The sequence below is a fragment of the Pinus tabuliformis genome, chromosome 1_1, assembly GCF_031772625.1.
Source record: "Pinus tabuliformis cultivar Carrire ecotype Pingquan chromosome 1_1, CPIR1, whole genome shotgun sequence".
In the NCBI taxonomy this organism is placed as follows: Eukaryota; Viridiplantae; Streptophyta; class Pinopsida; order Pinales; family Pinaceae; genus Pinus; species Pinus tabuliformis.
This window is the reverse complement of record NC_142297.1, coordinates 781,456,300-781,479,495: the sequence shown is the minus strand read 5'-3', so window position 1 is coordinate 781,479,495 and position 23,196 is coordinate 781,456,300.

Here is a 23,196-nt window from a genome sequence, read left to right as displayed (position 1 = left end):
TGTTCCAAATGGTTGTTGGAGCAAGTGGACCAGGTAGATGTGTTGCATGCAGAACATTCCAGAGTTACAGGATCGGGTTCAAGAGGAAGCCTTTATTATTGAGAGGGAGTGTTGAAAAGTGTGCAACAAGAAATGCTAAATTTAGAATGGCTAAAAATAGCATGTCTAAAAATAGCAGTTTGGCCAGTGAGGTCATTGGCCACATTGGGTGAGAGGTGAAACAACTAAAAATAGAAAGTTCTAAAAATAGCATTTCTGGGTCCCTTCCTATTTATAGCAGTCCCTAGTCTATCTATAGGAATTAAAATTAATTTTGGTCTTAACAACAGTTGGAAATATTAATTGATTAATTCTCCATGTGTTAATTAGTTAAGGAAAATCAAACTTGAAGTCTTTGTGAGAACATGAAATTATTTCTCCACTAATTGGGGAATGTATCCTTGATTTGCTCCACTAATTGAGGAATTAAGGATGAGTTCTATATTGAGAGGATCAGTTAACTTAGTTTAACTTATTCAAGTTCAGTTAGATTAATTTAACAATTTGTTAAATTAATTAGATACAATTTGTTGATGCTTGCATGCATGTGACAACTGTTATTTTCAGATAACTATGTATTCACTCATGGATAACTGATGCATGTCAATTATGTCAGAGACCCAGTTGAGATCAGAGAAGGGACAATGTACTATCAGTTGGATGAATATGTTTCCTATAAAGGAAGTTCATCCATGATGAGGATTTATCTCCTTCAGGTTTGTGTAGTTATTTCAGAGGTTGGTGTTGTATGTGAGGTGAGAATCACACAGGTTGCAGCTGGAGGACCCAAGAAAAATTGTGCATAGAAATAGGAGGCTTGGAGGGCAGAGGAGAAGGTTTGTGAGAAGCCTTTGACTGTTTGTGAGCAGTAGAGGGATTGTACTGAGAGTTGGATGGATTTTGAGCTAAGGCTTTGTGTAATCCAGACTATATTTCCACTTGTATGATAATACAGAGATGGGGTTTTAGGCAAGTGCTTTCCCTGGGTAAATTCTTCTGTGTTATGTGTGATTGATTCCTTCTTATCAGTTATATGTGTTCTTACTGATGTTGCTCATGGTTGATTAAGCTTCCGATAAATTGTTTGTAGAAGTAGATCAAGTATTTTGCTTTAGTAAATTGCATTACCAAGTGATCTACAGGTGGGAAATTTCTACATGGTATTAGAGCTAGCTAATTTGTAGAAAAAATTCTACAAAATTATACAGTTGGATTGCTAGTTGAGCATCCTAGAATTGTACTCATATTTTCTCCTACATAAGAATAAAACCCTGAGAGTTGTTACACTAATTTTCCCACATTGGGTTTTTCCGTGGACATTTGTCCAAAAATAGCAATGTCCTATGTGTTTCTATTTTCGTTGTTGAGTTTCTATGTTTCAGAATCATATTTAATTTGGTGTAGGTGGCTTTAGTAATTTACTCCAATATTTCGTGAAGAATTCTTAAATAAGTTTGTAATGTAATTTATGATCTAGGTGAAGTAGATTCAACTGGTTGCAGTAGGATTCCAAAGATTGTTAGATTTGGGAATTTTCACATGGTATCAGAGTTGTTGATGTGAAATAGGATGAGAAGATCTAGCTCTGAAGCAAGGGCCAACTTGTTGCAGCAAGCAGCAATTCAAATCCACTGAGGGATTGCGCAGTTCTAGCCAGGAGGGCTATATTTTCGTGGGTGTCTCTCTCCGAGTGAGATGACATAGAGGTAAGACTACAAGATCGAGAATTTTCTAAGGTAGAAGGAGCCACATAGACCTTTAGCGCAGAGCTACAGGGAAGGAATTTTCTGCAAGTCAAGTGTTGGGAAGAAAAGTCATCAGAAGGAAGAAGTAGGATGTATAGTGAGGGTGTCAGGCCCCTATATTACTACTGTAACCCCTTATTGTTATTAGTACAACCCACTTATTATATTATTGTACCCATGTAGTGCCCATATTGTTACTATTGTGCCCCATAGAAGCCCACTATTGTTTTTATTGTGCCCTTACATTATTATTGTTATGTCGGCTCTGATTATGTTATGACCCCTTAGACTCCTATATATAGAAAGGAGGTCTTTTCATTTGTATCATCAAATAATTGTTCATTTATGTAATGTAAAGGAGGTTTCCCCCTCGAAGAGGCTGAATTCTAAGGCGTTGATCTATCTTTTCTATCTTTTCTTGAGCTGGTTTCATAACATTTGGTATCAGAGCTTTGGATTCTAGGGTTTTGCTGCTCCAAACAGGTCATCGTGGAATTTTCGCTATAACTTTTTTTCTGCGACGGTTCAGAAGTTGCAAAAAAACCCATTTGAGAGGAAATCGCGCTGAACCTCGGGTCCGAATTTCATAGCTTTTCGCACTATATATTCTGAGATATGATCTGAGGAAGTTGGTCTTTTTGCAGACTCCTGAATTACATTCCAAATAGGTGACCTGGGGAAAATCGTCATAACTTTCTCTCTGGGGATCAGATTTAAATTTCGTAAGAAGGTACAGAAAGAGGATAGACTGTAGTTTCTTGTATGAATGTTTCAGATCCAAAGGTTGAAACAGTGACTCGTGGCACGTAATACAAGTTCGCTCTACTGAACTAGTCTATAATCAGGTCACTATGGGAGATTTGGCATAACTCTTCCTTGGAGAATCCAATTTGGGTCAGAATTGTGGCATTAGAAGGAGGACACATAGGGCTACGGTAGGTCACAATTTCAAAACTTAAAAATCCAAAAGTACAAAGTTACAGTCGTTTCAAGATCGAGCTCCTAAAATCAAGAAAAAGCAAGATGAGGAATTTTGGTGGCAAGGATTCGGTAAATTGGATACTTCAGATGGAGCAATATTTTGATCTACATGGTGTACCACTGTTACAAAAGGTATGTATTGCATCTTCATATTTATAACCGGATCAATTTTTATGGTATAAAGGGCTTTGTTATCGTAAACAACTTGTTATGTGGTCAATTTTCATGGAGGAAATGATAGCACATTATGAGGATACAAAGAGCAACACCTTCTTTAGAGCAACACCACAACAATTGGAAATAGTAAAAGGGCTTTGTCACATAATGGAAAGTAAAATTATGGCAACAAGGAAGTCTACCCCTCACAACTATAAAGATGGAAGTGTTGTTTCTCCTAGCCTTCCACAATCTACAAGGGTTACACCACAACAATTGGAAGAAAAAAGAGAAAAAGGGCTTTGTTACAATTGTGATAGCAAATGCACTAAAGGTCATAAGTGTACTGAGAAGAAATTATTTTACATAGAGTATGAAGAGGAGGAAGAAAAAGATCAAGAAGCATCAAAAGAAGAGGATATACACCAAGACCCAACCCCATAGAAAGAAGAAATGAACCAGGCCATATCTTGTAAAGCATTGGCAAGAATTACCACTCCTCAAACTCTCAAGATAGAAGGACATATCAAGAATAAAAAGGTGCAAGAAGTGAAAGATCACATCGAGAAAGAAGAAATGAATCCAACCATATCTTGTAATTCATTGGTCGGAATTACCACCCCTCAAACTATCAAGATAAAAGGACATATCAAGAAGAAAAATGTTCAAGAAGTGAAAGATCACATCGAGCATCACGAAATGAATCTGACCATATCTTGTAAAGGATTGGAAGAAATTACCACTCCTCAAACTCTAAAGATAGAAGGACATATCAAGGAGAAAAAGGTTCAAGCAATGAAATATCACATCGAGCATCAATAACAAGTTCTCCAACTTTTAAAGGATAATGCCATTTCGGTGCAAAATCAAATGAAACAACAGGTAGATCAACATCATAGTGAAAAATGTTTTGATGTAGGTGATTGGGTATTTTTACTACTACATCTCAAGCAAGCTATTTATGAGAAGGAAATTTTGGCAACACTACATGCACTTAAAAAATGGCGACCTTACCGAATGGGAAGACTCTTCAAGGATGAGGATGTGGAAGCATTGTTTTGTGTTATTTCTATTATCCAACCAGATTGGATAAATGAAGCAAGGAATGAATGGAAGAAGGAAGAAGAAGTATGGCCACTTATTCAAAAGTTGCAAAAGATCCCAATTCAAATAATATTGCTAGAAATTGAAGAGGAAGAAAACATCATATTGGAACCTGGAGCAGTCACAGAAACAAGAACTCGATAGCTACGAAATCGACCAATTTCAGAGTATCTCATCAAGTGGAAGAACTTACCTGCTGAAGATTCCACATGGGAGGACAAGAATTTTATACAGAAGCATCAAGAACTACTCAAGCGTTGAGGACAACGCTTTTTGAAGGAGAGGGGCATGTCAGGCCCCTATATTACTAGTGTAACCCCTTATTGTTATTAGTACAACCCACTTATTATATCGTTGTACCCATGTAGTGCCCATATTGTTACTATTGTGCCCCATAGAAGTCTCTTATTGTTATTATTGTGCCCTTAAATTATTATTGTTATGTCGGCTCTGATTATGTTATGATCCCTTAGACTCCTATATATAGAAAGGAGGTCTTTTCATTTGTATCATCAAAGAATTGTTCATTTATGTAATGTAAAGGAGGTTTCCCCCTCGAAGAGGTTGAATTCTAAGGCGTTGATCTATCTTTTCTATCTTTTCTTGAGCTGGTTTCATAACAGAGGGAATACTTCCTCAATGATTTCTTGCCAAGGAAATAAGTATTTCTCAGTTACTGGGTAGCAGAGGAGTAGTATACTTACCAACTCCATCAGGGAGTGCGTCAGCCAGCCTAGAAGCTATGCAGTAGGGAGAAATAGGGAGTTGTTCGGTAGTTTTCGGAGGAGATGGCAACCATTGGCTTGAGGGATCTAGATAGGTTGGACGGGGCTTCCAACTACATAGAATGTCTTTCCTTCTAGATGAGAATTCCATTAACCCATATGTTGATAATGTGGTAGCTATCCTTATGGATGCAGATCCACTAAAAATGTACAAAGCTAAGATGGTGAAGGTGAAGAGGATGATCCTGGAGGGAGTCAATGATCATGTAGTGTGTCACATTGCTAGCAGAGGGGCTGCTAAGGAGATGCGAGATTCCTTGGCCACATTATATCAGGGATCTTCCGAGCAGCAGAAGATGTACTTGGAACAGAAGTTGAGATCTGCTTAGATGCAAAAGGGAGATCATATGGATCCATTCCTCACGAAACTGAAGGAGACACGTGAGGAGTTGTCAGCTGCATGACATACACCTCAAGATTCAAAGTTAGTGAGACTTGCTCTAAATTTTTTCTTAGATGAATGGCAAGTCTTTGTCTATTATGGGTAGAGAAGCATTGCCAAATTGGGACAAGATGTGGGTAGCTTTGAAACAAGAAGATTTGAGGAGATATTTGGTCAAGGTCAAACTTGACGGAAGCAGCAGCAACAGTGGGTCAAATCCCAAAGTCAAGGAGGAGGATAATGTAGCCCTTGTATCAAAGGGACACCATGGGTAGCAAAGATGAAAGAAGGACGTCTCCAAGGTGAAATGATTTATATGTGGCGAGATGGGCCACTATGCATCCTAGTGTCCTTTGAAGAAAAAGGGCAAGGATGAGAAGCATGATCCTAAGGTTGCAGCCGCAAAGATTGAATATAAGGAAGAGTTTTCTATGACAACCAAAACACCTCCAGGAGGAAGGTGGCCTGATATAGAATTTTTGTTCGATAGAGCTATAGATGGGCACGATCCTTGAGGAACCCACCACTTGGATCACCACCTTGCTACGGAAGCCCATGATTAGTAGTAATAGGATGGAGGAGTTTTCAATTGGTGCCATGGAGTGTTAATTCGAGATGCAGTAGTTAGTAGCACCAGAATGTGATCAGCGTAGAGAAGAGAGGCAATAGTGTGTGGAGGCACATTGTAGAGCTTTAGTAGCGTTGTGGCTTCAAAAGATAGCGTGGGACCAATAGAAGTCAAGATTTCAGCACCGAGGTGTATCCACTAAATACTTGTCTATTTTTGGGTGTTTTCAGTTTCTTCTCTCATCAATTGAGTTGTAGTGTTAAGAGTGGTACTGCTAGAAACATAAAAAATGCAGCATTTGAGAGGGAGTTGTAGTACATATGTAGCATTGACAGTGTAATTGTCAAAGTTAGAAGTACAATAGCATCAACAACATAGTAGTTGGTGGACAGCATGTCAAAAATCAATAGTACAGAAGATGATGCTTCAGAGTCAGAGAAGTATGCAGTAGCAGCGTATTGCTAGAGCACATTCCTCGCTAAGAGGGAGTGTTCATTTGGGGTAGCATCGGCTGTGCTCTAAGCCTCAAATTTTGCAGTGAGGCTTGGGAACATGCATTCCAAAGAAACCAAAAACCGTTTTGGGAAATTCCACCCAGAGATGATTATATTAAAATAATTAATATTTTTAATGGGGTTACTAAGTCTAAACTTAGGAAAATTAAAATATTAATGCATATTAATCTAATTGTGGGTGAATCTTCGAGACAAAGACGAAGATCAAGTCAAAATGATCTGAGCCTTTGATTAGGAGTTAATCTAGGTCGTTGGTTGTCCAACAAGAAGATATAAGAAGGGACTTGAGGGTCATTTGGAAAATACACTAAGAGATCAAGGAAATCAATTTTCTAAAGTGAGAAGTTCTTAGGAGGAAAAATCGATTGAGTATATTTCTTGTAGCAGAGGGGAAGGGAGAATCTGGAAGAAGGAATTTCCAGAGAATACAAGGCAAAGGGAGAGCAAAAAGACGTCCAGAGGAAGGCTGACACTGGCACATGTAGTGCTGAAGTAGAGGCAGCGTAGTCCTTGACGGGAAGTCAAGTTTCCTGCTAAGGGAAGTTGAAATTCATTTTCTGTAAGCCGGGGTGTGAGTCCGGGAGTTAGAAGTTTGATTTTCTTAACCACTAGAGGATTCGGAAGAGGGGCAGTGTAATACCCAGGAGGGGTAACGCAGAAACTGTCGCAGTGACACAGTTATGTAGAGGCCACGTAGAGGGTGATGTAGAGCCTCTAGTTCAGTAGTACCAGTCACTGATTCTCCAATGATAGAGTAAGATCATTTCACCATTCTTTTGTTCAGTATTCTCTCTATATTGGATTGCTAGTTGAGCATCCTAGAATTGTACTCAAATTTTCTCCTGCATAATAATAAAACCCTCAAATTTGCTGCATGGTTTTCCTGCATTGGGTTTTTTCGGGGACATTTCTCCAAAAATAACAGTGTCCTATGTGTTTCTATTTTCCTTGCTCAGTTTCTATGTTTCAGAATCATATTTAATTTGGTGTAGGCTGATTCAGTAATTTACTTCAATATTTCATGAAGAAATTTGAAATCAGTTCGTAATGTAATTCATGATCTCGGTGAAGTAGATTCAGCTGGTTGCAGTAGGATTCCAAGGATTGTTAGATCTAGGAAATTTCACAATGCCTAGTTTCCAAAAAAATGCCATAAAATTGATCTGTTATACCATTAGCAAAACCATATCCTCCCCATTCTTTGTACATATTTATGGGACAATCACATAATTTTTTGAGAATGATTTTAATTTGGACGCTAGTTATGTGTTTGTGGTACATATTTGATTAACATTTCTTAATTAAGCTATGTATTCTTCCGACTAATTTTTCATGGACTTAAATGTTACAATGACATAGGGAAACATACTATGACGGTGAAAATGTGTGTTCTAGTATAGTGGGTTCTAGTTGGTCTATAGGAGGGTGACACCATGCCTATAATCTATAGTTAGGAATCTGGAAACAACCTTACGTTTGCATGTTCCACTGCTCCTGCTATTTGCATTTACTCTGGTCAATGTAGCATTTAGTGTGGGATCTGGCAGCATTTAGTGCGGCAAGGACTTTTTATGTGTGATTATGCAAATAGATCCAAAACAAAATCATTGCTTTGGGAGTTCTCAAAGCTTGAAATATTGAAAGTTTTAAGAGCTTGACTTCAACTCGATATTCCCAAGTTGAGTTCTGATTTATGGCCCCTACATAGCATAGTCCTCCGCATATGCACTTCCATTGTGTGGAAGTTCATTATAGGAAGTTTGCACACTGAGTTGAAATTCTTCACAATGACCTTTGTACGGAGGTTCAACTCATTATGTTGACTTCCAAAAATCAATCTTTTGTACAATGATTACATTTTTATAATTTTCCAGTGTTCATTCTGGTCTATTATATAATTACAAGGAAGAGCATAGATGGAAATATAGTTCTAATGCCTATAGTGATTAACAATTAATATATATTAACTATATTAAGTATAACCATTAACAATATTATTTTATTATAATATTAATAGAATATGCATTTGGAGGAAACCATGGATCGAGTGAATTTATAAGCATAATACGGGTCAAGGTTAAACTATTCTTTTAATGCAATCAAATTAATTAAATATATAATATTAATAGAGTAATTAACTCTATAATACTAATAGAAAATGTGTTCTACGGAGGCAATGGATCGAGTGAATTTATAAGCATAACCGGGGCCAACATCAAACTCTTCTCTTAATGCAATCAAACTAATTAAAAAGTATAGTAATGTGTAGTTGAGCATCAACTATAAGCAATAACATTAAGTTATTAATTAATATGGTTAAACCGAATCCATGTTTGAAGCATTAAGCTTCTGTTTTAGAACAGTTACAGTATCAATACTTATAATAGGAGCACCCCCAACAATGCTATGTATCATAGCTACTTGTGCCGAGAAGTCTCTTATTTTCCACTGCCATATTATCCACGCCCCATTTTCAACCCAAACCAAAGATCTCATGCTAACTTGATGTTTTGTGCAGAGAAGGCATGTGGAAGAGGTTGTGTGGAAGACATTATGCATAATAAGCATGTGCAGAGGAAGTTGTGCGGAGGTGACTATGCGGATGACACATGTGATGAGATGGATGTGCAGAGGAATCATGTGTGAAGGTGGCTCTGCGGAAAGATTTCACTGTGAAGAGAGGTTTTTACTTTCATTGTGCGGGGTTTTCTCTGCACTCCGCACAATCTTTAGTCAATTAAATAGCTATAGCGATAGAGGCAAGGACTATGCTATGTAGCAGCTATGAATCTTGTATTAAATTAGAACATTATTGGTATGAATATAAAACATCTAATCCCCATTGAGTAGTAGTAATAAATTTCATTACTAAGTAATTTCAATATTTTACAAAAGAAAAGTTGATTTTTTTTTAAACAATGGGAAAAATTATCATAATTCAATTGTCAAACCAACAGTGGGGAACATAATCACTGGCTTCTATCCATGAATGTAGGATGACCCGTGAATGCAGGATGACTCATCATTATTATTCAAGGAAAACCATACCATTTTACCTATCTGTGAATTTCAGATGACTCATTGTTGTTATTCAAGGAAAAGCATACCATTTTACAATTACCCATTGGTGGTCCTTAATGGGGTAGGCTATCACCCCTGCCAGATGCCTTTCGGTCTTGGGTCGCTAACCTGTTTCCTTACGTCCAAAGAAGACAAACCCTTATCCAAGCATAAGCAGTTTTAGTGCAAACTCCAAACGTCAAAAGAAAAAGTATAAAAAAACAGATGTTATGCAATGAAAGGCGAAGAGATTTTAACATAAACATTAAACAATGTAGAAATAAGTAAGTATCCTAAAAAAATCAGTTTTGTTTGGAGGGAAACAATACTTTAATGTGTTTTAGGAATGGTTTTTGAGATTAGCAACGAGACCACATGTTTAGGATGAAAAGAAATAGGCAAATGGAAGTACGGTGAAAAGTGGATACAAATGGTTAACTTTTGGTTTGCACATACATTATATGATTATATTTCGGAATTTGTAATTGAGTATTTCCTTTTTTTTTAGCAATTTAAAATAAGAAATTTTGAATAGATTAAATAATAAAATGAATAGATATTTTTATGGTTAAATATGTTAATTGTTTCTATTTATAGTCAATAATATGTGAGAGTAATATTTGTAAAATAAAGGAAGATGACCTTGGTAAGAAAAAGATAGATGTATGAATATATATGAAAACTATTAGAATATTGATAAAAAAGTGTACTTAGATGAAATAAAGAGAATGGAGAATGGCCAGAAAGTTTACATTCTTACATCATTAATAGAATTTTGATATGAATTTATAATATGGTTTTTAATAAGCTAGAATAGGAAAGAATTGAAGTAAATAAAAGATTTGGTGTACATTTTGATTATGCATTTGATGTTCTATCACATAAGGGAATCATGTTTTACTACATATATCAAAAATAAGTTGTAATTTCAATTTCTAAAACTACAATACCAAAGATGAAAGTAAAATTTAGAATATCAAAATAATCAAAATGAAGAAAAAATCCAAAAAAATAAAGAAAAATAGTATATAACTTGTTCATCTCACGTTGAATTGTATTGCTTCAATAAACCTAATGGTTAAGAACACGTGTTTCCTAGTAAAGGATCATGAATTTGAGTCCACAAGAAATATAATATATATACCCCAATAAACTTTACAATAAAATTGTTATGCATAAATAAATCCTATATTCTATGAACAAAGAAATCTCCTATGTAATAGGAGAATTAAATAACTTTAAAAATAAATTATTATTTATTATTGATTTTAATTTAGATAATAATAAAAAATTAAAATAAACATTAATAAATTGATTAAATATATCCATACATCAAAAGGTAAAATTATGTATACCAAAATAATTAAAATTTTTAATTACTTTTATATGAAACTTAAAATTTTATTTAATTAATTAATATTAATTATTTATTTTTAATCTTATTTAACATATTAATAAACTTGGGTAAAAAGCATAATCACAAATTCCGAACTTGTAAAAGCAAGCTTATCCGATAAAAATAAAATATTTGACTCCACAAAACCCTCTCCTATCATTGTTTAAAGTAAAAGTGTGTTTGGCTTTAATTTAAATTTAGTTAAAGTTAGTTTACAATCCTCCATCCAATGCAATGCCATCAGTGTTTGTTTTTAAATTTTTAAAAGTGAAGGTACATTTACATCAAAAGAATCAAATCCTTAACTTGGCTCTGAATCCTAGTTAATTTTAGATAATGAAAATTATATTTAATTATTAATTGATTATTTATTTTTCTTTTTACTTAAGATTAATAAACTTTGAAACAAAAACATTATTACAAAACTATAAACTCATAAAAAATTATTAATACAATATCATCTTTAAATACACAACATTCTATCTCATAATTTTTAACACAAAAGTACATTTAGTTTTAACTTTAATTTTAGTTAAAGTTAGTTTATAATCTTTAATTAAATCCATCCTCTCATTATTTGGTTTTCATTTTTTTTACATAAATTTATATAAAAATAAATAAATTATCATTAATTTTAATATCAGTATAAATTTATTTTAAATATATATTTAATATGAGTTGGGAAAAAATATTTAACATGAGTTGGGAAAAATCAATTTTTTTCGCGTATAATTTTTTTAACTTTAATAATAAAGTTACACATCATACTAAACTCATATTAAACTATTAAATAAGCCTCTCATTAAACTATAAAATAAGCCTCTCAGTAAATAAAATACAATGCCATCTTTAATAAAAAAATCCATACTCTCATTATTTGATTTTCATCAAGGGTATATTCAATTTTACTTAAAGTTCATCCTCTCATTATTTGGTTTTCATTTTTAAAATAAAAGTGCATTCAGTTTTAGTTAAAGTTCGTTTACAATCATTTACACCATATGAGTTTGCAGTAGTTTGATAATAAAGTAGTGAAATGACATAATGGTTAAATCATGATGGGCATACTTTGAAATATATTCTCTGGTACCCCGGACCAGCTTGAGATTATCTGGATGTATAGCATTATTTGGAAAGAGTACTAAAGCAATAATGGGCATACTTTGAAATATATTCTCTGGTACCCCGGGCCAGCTTGAGATTATTTGGATGTATAACATTATTTGGAAAGAGTACTAAAGCAATAGTCAGTTTTTTGGATTTTGAAATGCCTTTTGCTTTGATGAAAGTTCTTTGGTAATGATTAGGTCAGAGATGTCATATCATTATTTTTTTATTTTATTAAACACTATAAAATAGTTATATCAATTAAAATATTATGAAAAGGACATTACATGAATTTAAATGGTAACAATAAAGTAAAATCACCCTTATCCTTATTTGTAAATCCTAAATTTATATAGTCTTGTTTCAAGGTACTACTTAGTGTAGTGATTTGTTATAAATTTATAATTTTATTTTATTTAAAGGTTAAAAAAATATTATTAATAATAAATTAATATAATTATATAAATTAATTGGTTAGTGAATATAAATAGATATCAATTTATAATAAGCATTAAAGTATTTATTTTAAAATATATATTTTTACGTATTTATTTTAAAATATATTTTTTATGTATTTTTTTAGTTTGAGACTATTTATATTTATAACATTATCTACAAAAAGTAATAAAGCAATAGTCAGTTTTTTGGTTTGTGTAATACCTTTTGCTTTGATGAAATTTCTTTTGTGATGATTAGATGAGAGATGTCATATCATTATTTTATTAAACATTATGAAATAATGTTACATAAACTAAGATATAATGAAAACAAGATCACGTGAATTTAAATTGTAACAATAAAGTAAAACCACTTTTAACCAGATGAATTCAGGACGAAATTAAAGCATTTATAAATTCTAAATTTACAAACAAACATGAACTAATATATTACTAATATAGATCCATCCTAACTTCGAATCTACTAACCACTCATATGGATCAAATCTCTTTTCACTCTAAAAGAGGTTTCCATTTGAAGAGATTTGATCCCTCTTGTAGATCTGGAGTTTAAATGAGTCTGGGATGGTTTATTTTCTCTCTTTGAATAGGTTATATTCCACAAGAATACCATGAGTCATTTCTCTCTTTAAATAGGTTATATTCACAAGAATACCATGAGTCACTTTTATTTTCACCAACATAGATCCATCTTAAATATGGATCTAACATGAGTTGAGAGGGATCCACCATCTTAAATATGGATCTAACATGAGCTGAGAGGGATCCACCATCTTAAATACGGATCTAACATGAGCCGAGAGGGATCCAATTTCTTCACGTGCAAATATTTTTATGAGCCTACATTATTTAAATGCTTTTAATGACTATTTTTATTTTTTTAGATTTTTAATTTTATTTTTATTTTGGTCAACATGAGCAAAATTTCAATGTTGATGATAGTAGGACATGGTTACACATCATAGAATGAGTCTCTCGGCTCAATAATTATTTTAATTTTATAAGGATATTTTAATTTTGTTATTTTTCACGATTCAAAATGATTACATTACATAACATTAATATTTTTATCTATTTATTTGTTTATATGTAATTTGACTTAGTCAAAATGTTAAACATTGCCTTACAACATCTCTACCATGTTGGAGGGCCTCTCGACGCAATGAAAAGGAGAACACATAAATTTAAATTGTAACAAGAAAGTAAAACCATCCTTAATAAAATGAACTCAAGACAAACTTAGATCATTTCTAAATTCCAAATTTGCCAACAATATTGTTTAGTGTTATACGTTTATAACTTTATTTTCATTTAAATGTTAAAAAATATTGTAATAAATTATTATAGTTATATAAATTAAATGGTTGGCAAATATAGATAGATATCAATCCATAATAAGCATCAAAGTATTTATTTCAAAATACATATTCTCATGTACCCCTCATCTTGAGATTATTTGGATCTATAACATTATCTGAAGTTAAGCAATAGTCAGTTTTTTGTATTGTGTAATGTATTTTGTCTTGATGAAAGTTATTTTGTAATGATTAGGTACGAGATTTCATATCATTATTTTATTAAACATTATAAAATAATGCTACATCAACTAAGATATAAGATATTATGGAAATGAGATCACATGAATTTAAATTGTAACAACAAAGTAAAACCACCTTTAACGAGATGTATTCAAGATGAACTTAGAGCATTTCTAACTTCCAAATTTACAAACAAACATGAACAAACATATTACTAACCTAGATCCATCTTAATTTCGGATCTACTAAGCACTCAAATGGATCGAATCTCTTTTCCCTGTAAAAGAGGTTTGGATCTCAAGAGATTTGATCCCTCTTGGTGCTTGGTAGATCTAGAGTTAAGATGAGTCTAGGATGATTTAATTTCCCTCTTTAAATAGGATATATTCCACAAGAATACCATGAGCCATTTTTATTTTTATAATTATTTTAATTTTATAAGGTTATTTTAATTTTTTATTTTCCCCAATTCAAGAGGATTACATTATATAACATTAACATTTTCATTTATTTATTTATTTATATGTAATTTGACTTAGTCAAAATGTTAAACTTTACCTTACAACATATCTACTATACTAGAGGGCCTTTCGCCGCAATGAAAAAGAGATCACATGAATTTAAAATGTAGCAACATAGTAAAACCACCCTTAACAAGATGAACTCAAGACAAACTTAGATCATTTCTAAATTCTAAATTTGCCAACAGTCTTGCTTAGCGTTATACATTTATGACTTTATTTTTCATTTAAATGTTAAAAAATAGTTAATAATAAATTAGTATAGTTATATAAATTAAATGGTTGATGAATATAGATAAATATCAATCCATAATAAGCATCAAAGTATTTATTTCAAGATACATATTATAATGTACCCCTCCTCAACTTGAGATTATTTAAATATATAACATTACCTAGAAAGAGTAGTGAAGCAATAGTCAAGTTTTTAGATTATATAATGCCTTTTGCTTTAATGAAAGTTCTTTTGTAATGATTAGGTGAGAGATGCCATATCATTATTTTATTAAACATTGTGAAATAATGTTACATGAACTAAGATATAAGATATTATGAAAAGGAGATCACAGTGAATTTAAATTGTGACAACACAGTAAAACCACTTTTAACAAGATGAATTCAAGAAAAACTTAGAGCATTTCTAAATTCCAAATTTACAAACAAACATGAACTAACATATTATTAACCTAGATCCATATTAACTTTGGATCTACCAAGCACTCAAAGGGATCAAATCTCTTTTCACTCTAAAAGAGGTTTGCATCTCAAGAGATTTGATTCCTCTTGGTGCTTGGTAGATCTGGAGTTAAGATGGGTCTAGGCTGGTTTAATTTCCCTCTTTAAATAGGCCATATTCCACCGCAATATTATGAGTCATTTTTATTTTTATAAAATTTTTAATTTTATAGGGCTATTTTTATTTTGTTATTTTCCATGATTCAAAAGGATTACATTACATAACATTAATCTTTTTATTTATTTATTTATTTATATGTAAATTGACTTATTGAAAATGTTAAGCATTACCTTACAACATCTCAACCATACTAGAGGGTCCCTCACCGCAATGAAAAAGAGATCACATGAATTTAAATTGTAACAACAAAGTAAAACCACCCTTAACAAGATGAACTCAACCCAAACTTAGATCATTTCTAAATTCCAAATTTGCAAATAGTCTTGTTTAGCATTATACATTTATAACTTTATTTTCATTTAAATGTTAAAAAAAATTAATAGTAAATTAGTATAGTTATATATTAAATGGTTGGCCAATATAGATAGATATCAATCCATAATAAGCATCAAAGTACTTAATTCACAATACATCACACATTGTTAAAATTAAAAAAATCATAAAACTAACTAAATTATAACTTTATTTTAAATAATAATAATAATAATAACAATTTATAAAAAGAATAGATATAAATTTAAATATATAAATATTTGAAAAAATATGGAACAAAATTTTTATTGATGGAGATTTAGCGCCACTTACCATGAAAATTATATAAATAAACATTGTTATAGTATCATGAATCAATACTATAGATTATCAATACTATATTTCAAAAAACCATAACTCAGTTCATGTGACATTTGTTTATATGTCAATTTTTTTAATTAATCAATTTAATTAAAAGAACAAAATACATAAATATTTTGAAAATAAATTTCAACATTTTTATTTGTGTATATTATTATAAATATTCAATTATTTCATAAAAAAATTCTACTCTTCACTTAACATTTATTGATAATTAAATTAAAATTTTAAAAAATTTAATTTAAAAATAAATATATCTATCAACCTATAATATTAATTTTTTTTATTAATCAAAATTTTTCCTCATATTTAAATTTTAAAAATATTTTATAATAAAAAATAATTTCCAATTTGAAAATGCTTATGTATTAAAGAACATAGACATTCCAACAACATATGAAAGAGGAAATGCTTATGTATTAAAGAACATAGACATTCCAACAACATATGAAAGAGGAAAGAGTTGAACCGATAGGGTATTGAAATATATTTTCTTCCGACTCATTTACTGAATTATGAATATGTTGATGAATTTTACAAATACTAGGTTTTTAATATTTATATTTAACTCTAAATTTTAATAATAATATTCAATTTACATTTTTAAATTCCAGAGATAATGGTATTGATATCTCACATCTTGCATCCTCGTCACATGAAAGCTCGCGTTAAATTTTAGTTTCTAAAGATAACCTGTGTGTTCAATATTTTAATTTGCATAGGTATTTTTATGATGTATTTTATTTATATAAATATTTTTGTAGATATTCTTATCAAAATAATTATTTTTATTATTATTAGAATTTTAAAATATAGTAGTTAGAAATTTAAAGGTAATAAATTATGGAGTTGTTTTTAGTGCGATTTTTTGGACTTCCGGCCAAAAAAATTTGAGGTGAAATCTTGATTTGTATTATTTAAACCAGTTTTTTGAATATATATGGATTCAGCGCTTTGAAAAACCTCTAAGGCACTTCAATTATGAAGGGGTTACCCATCAAACTTGTGATTTCAATAAATTCCTGCAGGGATTGAAAGAAATTAGACCAGAAACCCCACCAGAAAAGCTTCCAAAAAGTCTCACTAAAGACAATTCGATAAATTATATTTGAATGTATAATTTATTATCACAATTTTTTTATTTTTATTGTTGTTATATTTTTTATGATTATTTCAATTGAGTAGCAATATGTTTTGGGTGGATGAGATCTAAGTAGATGGGTTTAATGGATTGAGTCAAACCTTGTGGTTGTTTGTTTTTCTGAGGATAAATATGGGGTGGGCTTCCTTGTAGTTGTTTTTTAAAGGATAAACATGGGGTGGGTTTTGATCCACTTATTTGTTCATAAGTGTGGGTTATGGGTAAATCACACATTCAACCACTACCTTAAGGAGACCTTATGACTCTATAACAATTATATCATAAAATTTAAACCTTGGTGCCAATTGTAGAAAACTCCTTATTCTTCACCATCACCAACACATCAAACAACCACCCTTGTTGATTCCACTTACAAGATCAAATGACCATCACCAAATTGCCAAACAACCACCTTTTTTGAAAACTCCTTATTCTTACAATGTCCAAAGACTTTATTATAAGTGGAAAAATCCTTATTTCACTTACAATATCCAATAGTCAAGGCTAAATTATCAAATAACTAATGGTGTCAATTGCACTCATAAAAACCAATAACCAATGAACTCTTATTACCCCTGCCATAGGCAGGTGATATATGCATTTGATTCATTGGTTGACCATCTATTAATTAGTTATTTGACCAAAAATTAAACATCAATCTATAAGGCTGACATTAAAAATAAATAAAAATCAATTTTATTTTTTACACTGTGATTGGTTGATTTAGCTTGGGTCTTATTTCTTAATGATGGCTATGTACCATGGATGATTGTCAATTGATAAATAAGATTGTATGCATTGTGGCAATGTGGTAATAGAATATTTAAAAGTTAATCAATGTGGCAATAACATTTTTAATGTTGGGGCATATGTGCACCTGACTGGAACATTTAACCTATAGTGATTTCCATATGCATCCGACGACACGTGCATTAACACGTCGACGATCGTAATCATAACTTAGAGCTAGACACCATTTATCCCTTGTGTTTTCTTCGACATATGACCTCACAAGATATGACATCATGTTTGTTCAACATATGACACCTTTATTATTATCCTTGTTGCATTATTGTGTTCATTTAATGTATGATATGAATTACACTTCACTAGACCTGACATGTAAATAGGATGAGATTGGGGTTTTAAGTGACATTTAATGGATTATGTTTGTTGTGATATGGTCATATATGGTTTAATAATTTAATTACCCGGAGTCAGAAATGAAACGCCTTGCTAGGGGTATGGAGCACCATGTAGAACAGGGTAGTAGCCATGTAGATTGAATATTGAATATTAACAAGGCAATATTACTTTCATGAAAAGATAATCATTGAAAAAATAAATCTATTTCTCTTGGCCACTACCTATGAGGGGATTATTAGTTGTTTTTTCCATTTTTTTCAATTCAAAAGCGTAAGTTCAGGAGGTTCAGAAATGGTAAGCTTAAGACTAAGCTTGTAGATAATAACCTACATTGCAGTTGTTGAGTTTTGGAGCTTCAAAATTGGTAAGATTAGTTTTTATCTTGTGGATAAAAACCTATGTTGTAGTTGTTGAGTTTTGGAGCTTCAAAATTGGTAAGCTTAGAAGTTAGCTTGCACATAAAAACCTACGTTGTAGTCGTTGCAGTCACTAGTAGTTCTTCAACTAGTTTTATCAAGTTTTTCTTTTTCTTTTTTTTCACTAAAACTGGTGAATATATATAATTTGTTTTGGTTTGAATGTTGCACTTCCATTAAAAGACATTTTGGTTAAATGAGTGTTGGTTGGCGATTATTTGGGGAATTTGTGCTTGAAATTTAGGGTTTTTTTTTTTTTTTTTTTTTTACATTGCAGTTAAATGGGTGCTTTAAAGTATTATTTCAATTTATACATATGATCTTACATCTTTTGCATTAAACTAATAACTTTCATGTTGTCTTGTAGTTAGAAAAATATGTTTCGGGGTGGGTCTTGGCTTAATAGGAGCTTCAAAGTTGTGGACTGGAACTGGTAGTTGGTCAGCCACTTTCATCTACATTCACTAGTTTTTTTAGTATACATAGGAATAGGTATGGTTATCATATTATTTTCAATAATTTTTCATATGTGGCTCTATGGTGCTTGTATTCAGACTCCTGAATAGAACATTTTCCATTATAAAATTTAATTGCAAGTTAGGTGGCATTGTCTTTTTTTGTTTTTGTAAATGATTGTTTGTGTGGTTGTTAGAAACATTGTTCTAGCTTTCTATGAGGAGTTATATAGTCTATCAAGTTGTCTTTTCTCACTGAAGGTTGTAGATATATATCATTTTTTTGTTCCCTTAAGTGTTGCACTTTAGAGGCTCTTAACCTGGAAAATCTTGCATAGCATTTTTCTTGATTTGTTTCCAGTTCAAATGGCACATATATTGTGCTTGAAATTTAGGTTTTATGGATTTGGAACATTACACATTGCAGTTGCAACTTGCATGTGTATGTTCCAAACTTCTATATGATCCTCTACATTGGTATGAAAAGCTCCAAAAATATAGGTTAGTGTACCAAGAAACATGAACTAGAGAAATCATGTCAGTAAACTATTTCTTAGTGTCCTCTAATCTCATTTTCCTCCTACTTTCATTGTATGCCATAAGGTAATAATTTCACAGATAGGAACTCATATGGAAAGTTGATCTATTATTTTGAAAAGGTATTTTGCAAATACGTGGAAGTAACAAGATCAACTTAGTTGCGCGTTGCATTATATTGTCCTGCTGGTTTTGTTGATTGCAAATACAATTTCTCTTTTATGTTGCAAATTTCCCAATCATGCAAGAACAAGAAAAATGCATTTAGATAGGGAATTTGAACAAAAACTTTCACCAAACAACTATACAAAGATGGTTGAAATAATTAATGTTGAGAATTACCAATTGAAAAAAAAATGCAACACTAATGCCACTATTGATGATGTCTTGAACACCAATAATATCTTTAGGCTAGAAGCATTTTCATACAGTCTAGGTGATTGTATTTTCAATGCAATTGAAGTCGTTTTTCATTTTAATTTTTCATCCATCAAATTGTGAAATGGCACAACATACCACTTCTTGATGTTCTTGCAATAAGGGTCACATAGAAGCAATAGAAATATTTTATTATGATCTAGCACCTAATTTCTTATATCCACTTCATGGAATTCATGACATTGAAACATATCTGCGTAGAATTCATCTTTATGCTTCAAATGGTCCTAGTGGAAACAAACAAGGACCATGGGAAGATACGTTCTGCACATATTGGTAGCAAAAATGGTTGAATTTTACAATAGGCATCTAGTCAATCACAAAAAAAAGGTATTTTCTCTTCAATCCAAACAAAACTACACAACCATTGCATATATTGTTCCATGATGCAAACCCTCTTAATGGGCACTATGAGCCATTGTTGTACAAAAAAACATCCCAATGCATTGTAACATGCAATGAATACTTATCTCCTTTCTATAAAGATCTAGAAAGCTATTGGGAAATGATGAATGATAAAATGCAAGTCCATGGATTGCATAAAGGAACAAATATTATATCCACTTGTGGAGATAGCATGTTCTATGCACTTTGTCATTTGATTGCACCTGACTTTGATATAAAATCCTTAAGATTTTACATTGTGCAATCCTTCTACAATTTGATCATGTGCAATGTAGAATACACATTGCATTGTTTACACAAAATCTATCAAATGATGTCATAAAAAAAAAGTGCTGCAGATTGGAAAGGATCCCTCATTATATGGAAATTCCATACGAAAAAGGTAAGGTTGAAGGCGTCATTTGTTTTGTAATGGGAGGCAATAATATTCAAATTAAACATACAAGAATAGTTCTCTGTAACTAGACACATTATCAGTAATTTCCCATGCAACAATAGTTCAAATCAAACATACAATATAGTGTCACTTGAAACAGGTCCACTGCACACCCATTATGCACCTCAATGGATGGACATAGCAATAGAAGCAATGTGCATTGTCATATGGTGCCATTGGAAACAACCTCCTTGCACACACAATATAGATCTATGTTGACAAAGACCAAAGAAAAAACAATGTTTGTACATTAAAAGAGCTATAGCGTTTAGAAACAAAAAAACCATAAAAAAAAAAAAAAAAAAATCATGCAAACAAAACTTGCAAGGGAAAAATCATTACTTATCCAAGAAAAATCCCTTAACAATTTACCTAGACAAGATATTAACCTTACCTCAGATTTTTGATATCATATCTAATAGTGTTCTACTACCAGCATGCTTGTTTAGTACCCCGACAGAGTCACCTCAAGAAATCACAAACATTGCTTCGCTGCCAATAGTTATGTTGAGTACCCTGACAAAGTTTCTTGCTTCACCTCTCTGTACAGGAATCCTTTCTCTTCTTTCACATTTTATTTATTTTATTACTTTATGCTCATTGGTATTTTATTGGTGTTTATATCTCCATGGGTGAAGAGGGATCCCAACTTATTCTATGAGTAAGAGAGGTTGTTCCTTGTTTTGCAGAGAGTCTTATATGTATACCTTTGAAATTAGTTTTCTCGCTTAATTTTACTCCTTTCCCTTCTCTACTTGACTAAGTAAACACGTTTAAAACCAATCAATACAAAATGTTGATTCAAGGAAAGAATATTCTATTATGGATATGAGCATTGTAGATATACTAAGGCTCTCATTAGGAACGAGGCTTATTTTTCATCTAAGTATCATGGACTCTTAAATATATTTAGGCCCAAACAAAGAAGGGGATTAAAAGTTAACCAAGCATGGTTAGTTGTCACAATTTCCTCTTAAAACTTTTTCCACATTCCTTTAAAGCCAAGTCAGGTGACTTTCACACAAAATATTATTTATGTACAAACCTCAAAAAAGGGTGAGAAAGGAGAAACTCAAATTTAAATCAAAGAAAATTAAAAAAAAAATGTGCAATAAATTACAACTAAAAAAAAAAGAAAACTACACCTATACTAACATATAGAAGGCCAGCCCCGGATGCGGGTGACACGATGGGAGGCAATGAGGAGCCACATGCTAGTCATGTGCTGCCTCAGGTGTAGAGCTGGCATTCAATGCAAGATCGCCGCCAGGGAATAAAGGGCAGGGTTAACACAGGAAATCATTCAATGCTCCGTCCGGGTTGTTGTATCGAATGCAACGAGCAGTTATGGCGTTCGAAGCTCGAGGTTACGATGCAGTGGTTAAGAAAGGTGGCGGGATGGCTCGGCATAAGCTGGTTCATGCTCAGCACTTGGTATTTGGTGTTCAGGCTCTCGCCTGGTCTTTGGCTCTCCGGGAAACAGCTCCTGCCGTCCCTCTTTCTGTTGGATGTAATTTCAAGCCTGAAAGGCGGGGTGGATGCAAACTTAAGTCTGTTGGGTGCCATTCTCTCGCCTCTGTGTCAATTCCGCCTCCCCATCACGCACTGTTCCTTACCCCTGGTGCTTCTGCAACAATGGTTATGCCCCAACAGCGCCTTCTCAGCCGCCGAGGATCTGCCCGGGGAGGGTCCTCTCATCCTCCAGTTGAAGAACCCCACTCCCATTGCTGTCGTTGCCATTGCCATCATGTTATTGAAGCCAATCCCATCCAAGCAAGCCAATTCATGGATGCTGGCAGCCCAGACTCTGATCCAGCACCTTCGCCTGCCTTTGGGTCAGCCATTTTTACCTTTGGTAACTCTCTGGACAGACCCCGTATCAATGCCCACGTCTCGGTACTTTTCCTTGAGGAATCTCAGGTCGATCGCAATGGACAGCGCAGCAAGGGGAAGCACCCGGGAGAAAGTTCAGAATTCGTCAAGGCGATGCCAGCGGAGGTTGCAGAGCAAGCTCCCAACCTTCCTCAGCCTCAGGAAGTGTCGACATCCAAGGGGGACAATGTCAACTTGGATCCCTACCCTTCTGCAGAGGAAATGGAAAAATTCGGTTGGTGCAAAGTGGTCGAGGAGGAGCCGGACGAATAGTTGTCCATCCGCCCAGCATCACATACTCCAGCGACACTCAGGTTTTGTTTCGGCTTTCGGTTTCTGTCATGTGGTCTTAATGCCTGTTCTTGTTATGTATTTTGTGGCCCCTGCGTGGGTAAATGCCGATGGTTGTTTGCTGCCCCTGCGTGGGATGAACACTTATGGTCCAA